Here is a 6,402-nt window from a genome sequence, read left to right as displayed (position 1 = left end):
TATCAGGCCCCTCTCTACCTGTAAGATCAGGCTTAAAACTTTCCTTCCTGATAAAGCTTATAGTTAGGGATGGCTCAGGTGATCCTGAAACATACCATAGTTCTGCTGCTATAGGCAGAGCTCCCATGATGCACCTCTCGTCCCTCTTCAGATGACATCTTTTGGGGTTTGGTGCTAAATAAATAACACTGAACTTAATTGAATTTAAAAAGACAGAGACCCAAACCTGCCACTGAAAGCCTTTAGGACGAGTTAAACAGTTAATTTAACTCTGCAGCTGTGGTGAATGTTCAGAGACACTCTGTGGGATCAGTCTAACTCCTGGAGCTGAACACATTGACTGAAAGTGTTTTGGTGGCTTTTGTCTTCAGCATTGAAGCGCATTGGCTCCCGAAGCTCGTAGTCATGGAAACTCGAGGGCTTTTAGTTGCGAGGTGTGAGTTTGGTGTAATGCTTCTCGAATCCTCAGACCGGGCACCGGTTCAGAGCCCCCGCAGAGCCACGGTCTGTTCCCCAGGTCCAGTCCAGTGAGGCTGGAATGGCTTCTAAAAATCATCTTTAATTCATTCTGAGGCTGTTTATCTCTCAGGGAGGCAGATAAGCTGTTTAAAGAGCAGATATTCTGCTCCAGGACGGGCTCATTGTTCTGTTTCTGGGGTCGACTAGAACAGTTTTTCAATGTTAGAAAACACGCGCATTAACGCAAGTTTTATTTATTTATTTATTTTTAATAAAAAATTTTGGCTGGCTTTTGAGAGACAGGAAGCAGGGGGCAGAGAGAGGGGGAACAACTCGCAGCACAGGGCCGTCCGATGCGGGACTGGAACCGGGGCCAGCTGCAGCAGAACTATAGCCTCTGTACATGGGGCGCTGCTCAGCCCACTACGCCACGGACCCCCCCTGTTTTATTATTTATTTTATTATTGTAAAAGTCTGTTGCTCACAGGCTTTTATTTTGTAAAAGTCTGTTGCCCACAGGCTTTTATTTTGTAAAAGTCTGCTGCTCACAGGCTTTTATTATTGTAAAAGTCTGTTGCTCACAGGCTTTTATTTTGTAAAAGTCTGTTGCCCACAGGCTTTTATTTTGTAAAAGTCTGCTGCTCACAGGCTTTTATTTTGTAAAAGTCTGTTGCTCACAGGCTTTTATTTTGTAAAAGTCTACTGCTCACAGGCTTTTATTTTGTAAAAGTCTGTTGCCCACAGGCTTTTATTTTGTAAAAGTCTGCTGCTCACAGGCTTTTATTTTGTAAAAGTCTGTTGCTCACAGGCTTTTATTTTGTAAAAGTCTGCTGCTCACAGGCTTTTATTTTGTAAAAGTCTGTTGCTGTCTGCTGTGGAACAGGAAAAGGAAGTAATTGGCAGATCCACCAAACATGGAGAAGGGTACGGAACTTTTACTCGGCCATTTTCATTTTAAAGTTCTTCCAGACGGCGGAGTCGACAGAACCAAAGTCATCTGTAAACTCTGCCAAGTTGAATTGTCTTCTCAGCGTAGTAGTTCCAGTCTAAAATATCACTTAAAGGCAAAACACACAACTGATAGCAGCAAGTCATTCAAGGAAACAGACAGTGGAGCGAGGCTTCTACATAAAAACTACAGAAAGATGCTGATGTTAAAAGTGTGTTTGCACAACAAATGTTATGGCACTTTCATTCATATGGCAGCACATTTAAAATAAAACTAAATGCTAAAAGCTATACACTACTTTTGGATTCATTTTTGGATTTTGCGTACAAATGAGATTAATCGTGATTAATCAGGGAAATCATGTGATTAATTAGATTAAAGATTTTAATCGTTGCCTTGCTTTAATTTTAACGAATGTTAACATGTAAGTTTTTGTGTTTTTCTCTTTCCAAACAAGGAGATTAACTTCTTTCCAGATGATCAGAAGCAGAATGAATCCTTTCCTATCAGCAGGACTTATTTTATGAACCTGATTTTTTAGATTTTAGACGAATTGAAAGCAAACTGACTCTTTGCGGTCAGCAGGAACTTCTGCTGTAAATCACTCTCAGACCCGATTTCTCCTCCTTTTGTTCGGAAAGAAGCTCTTCTTGAACTCGGGCTGACACACGTCGAGCATGTTTAACAGTAAATATAGCTCAGAGGTCAGAGGTCAAAGATGTTCTGCACTTAAGATTCCTGCAGCTCCGAAGAGACGGACACGTTTGGAAAAAGGGGAATAAAGACGCTCCGGGTCAGGAAAACAAAAAAAAGCTCGGTCTCCTCTCCTCTCGGGCAGGAAATACCAGCGGAGCAGGAGATTAAAATGACAGAACGCAGCAGATCCCTCTGTTACACAACTCAGAGGTGAGAGGTCGCACAGCCACAGCGGGACGGTGAGCGCCACACGGGAGGAAAACACCAGATGGAGTGAAAAGAGGCATTCATCAACGGAGTCCTTAAAGCGTTTCAGCTGAGTCTGCAGAAACTGCAGGGACACGACATCCAGATTCAGTCTGAATTAAAGTGATAAGAAGACGAGAGTTCAGCCATCAGTCAGAGCCGCTATCTGTGCACATCGGTCACAAAAAGGAAAAAGCTTTTAGAGTTCCTTTCTTTCTGTCAGAGAACAAGAAACGGCCGAGAACAAATCCATCAAACGGGTTGAATCCTGCATCAAGTCATCTCTAAAGTCCTGAAACCTTCGACCCCTGGATGCTCGTTCTCTGAAGGAAGGAGCCCAGATTTACATAAACTAAGGCTGTGAGAAACCGCATACTGCATACTGCATACTACATACTTCCATACTGCATACTGCAAACTGCGCACTACATGCTACATACTGCATACTACATACTGCATACTGCATACTGCATACTACATACTTCCATACTGCATACTGCAAACTGCGCACTACATACTGCATACTGCATACTACATACTTCCATACTGCATACTGCATACTACATACTTCCATACTGCATACTACATACTTCCATACTGCATACTGCATACTACATACTGCATACTGCATACTACATACTTCCATACTGCATACTGCATACTACATACTTCCATACTGCATACTACATACTTCCATACTGCATACTGCAAACTGCGCACTACATGCTACATACTGCATACTACATACTGCATACTACATACTTCCATACTGCATACTGCAAACTGCGCACTACATACTGCATACTACATACTTCCATACTGCATACTACATACTTCCATACTGCATACTGCATACTACATACTGCATACTGCATACTACATACTTCCATACTGCATACTGCATACTACATACTTCCATACTGCATACTACATACTTACATACTGCATACTGCAAACTGCGCACTACATACTACATACTGCATACTGCATACTACATACTTCCATACTGCATACTGCAAACTGCGCACTACATACTACATACTGCATACTATATACTGCACACTACATACTGCATACTGCATACTACATACTGCATACTATATACTGCATACTACGTACTGCATACTACATACTACATACTGCATACTACATACTGCATACTGCATACTACATACTACATACTGCATACTGCATACTGCATACTACATACTTCCATACTGCATACTGCATACTACATACTTCCATACTGCATACTACATACTTACATACTGCATACTGCAAACTGCGCACTACATACTACATACTGCATACTGCATACTACATACTTCCATACTGCATACTGCAAACTGCGCACTACATACTACATACTGCATACTATATACTGCGCACTACATACTGCATACTGCATACTACATACTGCATACTATATACTGCATACTACATACTGCATACTGCATACTACATACTACATACTGCATACTACATACTGCATACTATATACTGCATACTACATACTGCATACTGCATACTACATACTGCATACTACATACTTCCATACTGCATACTGCATACTGCACACTACATACTACATACTGCATACTGCATACTACATACTGCATACTGCATACTACATACTACATACTGCATACTACATACTGCATACTATATACTGCATACTACATACTGCATACTACATACAACATACTGCATACTACATACTATATACTGCATACTACATACTTCCATACTGCATACTACATACTTCCATACTGCATACTGCATACTGCACACTACATACTGCATACTGCATACTATATACTGCGCACTACATACTACATACTGCATACTACATACTACATACTGCATACTGCATACTACATACTACATACTGCATACTACATACTGCATACTATATACTGCATACTACATACTGCATACTACATACAACATACTGCATACTACATACTATATACTGCATACTACATACTGCATACTACATACTTCCATACTGCATACTGCATACTGCACACTACATACTACATACTATATACTGCATACTGCATACTACATACTATATACTGCATACTACATACTGCATACTACATACTGCATACTGCACACTGCATACTGCATACTACATACTATATACTGCATACTACATACTGCATACTGCATACTACATACTACATACTCATTCGATCAGACAGTATGCAGAGCGTTTACCCACAATGCATTGCACTCCTGCCCGAGCCGAAATCAGCCGGCCTGAAGCTGATTTCCCTTAAGCTCTAAACTCTGTAAACTTTAGCAACATTTGAAACATTTTCAGGAGAGAAAGTAGTCGTTTAGATCCCCAACATGTTGAAAACCTGACAAAATACCGGCTGTTTACAATTTTGTTCCCACGAATTCGGCGCTACTAAAGCTAGCCGCAGTGAGCTAACGCACTTCCTGTTATTTTCACAAAATAAAATACCCGTTGCCTTTTATCACAGGGAAAGCCATTACCATACAATTGGTGCTTTTGTTTTGAAAACAGGAAGTGAACCTACCCTTGTTGTAGCTAGCTTGAAACTGCCGTTTTGACAGGAAATGACGATCGGCGACGTCACGTTACGTTGCATCTTGGGTAGTTTGAGTATGAGTAGTAACCTCATGATGCATACCCAACATTTCGGAGAATCTAGTATGCATCCGGGAACTTCTGCTTACTCAAAAAGTTAGGAGAAGTATGCGGTTTCGAACACAGTCTAAGTGTGTGAGAAACTAAGTGAACCCCTGACCCAGATCATCAGCCCTCCACCACCGTGCTTGACAGCTGGTGTGAGTGTGTGTGCTGATATGCTGTGTTTGGTTTCCTCCAAACGTGCTGCTGTGCATTATGAGCAAACATCTCCGCTTTGGTCTGGTCTGTCCAAAGGACATTGTTCCAGAAGTCTTGTGGTTTGTTCAGATGCAGCTTTGCAAACCTAAGCTGTGCTGCCATGTTCTTTTTAGAGAGAAAAGCACACTTTGAGAAATGAAAAATTTCAATCCTGTGAGTAAAGGAGAAACAAAAGAGACAAAAAAAAGAAAACAATTCAGTGACCAAAGCTTTATAGTTTAGTTTTATCCACATTTAACCAGTATTTCATATTTTTTACAGTCCAGGATCACAAGAAAACATGTAACAGCTGTGAAGCATTCAGGAGACATGATGCCAGCAGGTAACCATGCCAACTAATGTTAAGTATTTATTCTTATTTAAGCTCAACCAAGCTTACACCAGATGGGACTGAAACTGAGTCCTTTGGTGTGACAGGCGCCTCCTTCCTCTTTATAAGCATTTTGAAATAGTTAATATTTGGGTAATAACACATTTCAGACAGTTTCACATGATGCAGAGTAAATATGACAGAAATTAAAGGAAAGGAAAGCGTGGCTCCGTAATGGTTTTAAAGGCTTAAAAATGTAAAAACTTGACTTTTTTTTAATCAATCCTGACAGTTTGTACCCCAGAAATCACAGAAAACTTTACATTTTTTGAGCATTTATTGTAAAACTGGAACTGTTTTACACATAGAAAATGCAGATGTTTTAAATTCTTTTAGAAAAATACTGATGAATTTCTTCAAAATGTTCACTTTTACAGGTGGGACATCAAAACTCAGCTGGTTTAATCTGCATGTGGAGGAAGAAGGAGCGTCGGCGTCCTCCTCTTCTCCGTCCTGATGTCACCGAGGCATGCGGTTGCCGTGGAAACCGATCAGCCGGACCGTTCATTATTCATCGCGGCGCACACACTGGTTTCATAACTGACCGGCTGAACAGTTTAAACATGTTTTGGGAGAACAGATGTTGCTGGTTTGGTGTGTTATGTTTGATGACTAAATAAATCCAGATGTGGAAGGGGGAACCTTCACTGTTCAGCCCTGTTTTATAAATAAAACTGAACTGAATATCAGGCCTGAACCAGAACCAGAGCAGGCAAATATTGTACTCAAGTAAAAGTACTGTTACTTCAGAATAATATGACTCAAGTAAAGGTAAAAAGTAAGAATAAGAGTAAAAAA

The 6,402-nt window shown here is 40.5% G+C and overlaps 1 long non-coding RNA gene across 1 annotated transcript; it reads left to right on the top strand.

Moving 5' to 3' along the window:
• The first annotated feature begins 2,213 nt into the window (after nucleotides 1-2,213).
• On the top strand, nucleotides 2,214-6,070 carry LOC142399933 (uncharacterized). The gene is made up of 3 exons (XR_012772895.1): nucleotides 2,214-2,710; nucleotides 5,496-5,556; nucleotides 5,982-6,070. It is a non-coding gene; the product is annotated as an uncharacterized LOC142399933 (long non-coding RNA).
• The last annotated feature ends 332 nt before the right edge of the window (nucleotides 6,071-6,402 follow it).

The sequence above is a fragment of the Odontesthes bonariensis genome, chromosome 15 (assembly GCF_027942865.1).
Source record: "Odontesthes bonariensis isolate fOdoBon6 chromosome 15, fOdoBon6.hap1, whole genome shotgun sequence".
Lineage (NCBI taxonomy): Eukaryota > Metazoa > Chordata > Actinopteri > Atheriniformes > Atherinopsidae > Odontesthes > Odontesthes bonariensis.
The sequence above is the reverse complement of the archived record's forward strand: the minus strand, read 5'-3'. Positions and strand labels throughout refer to the sequence as shown.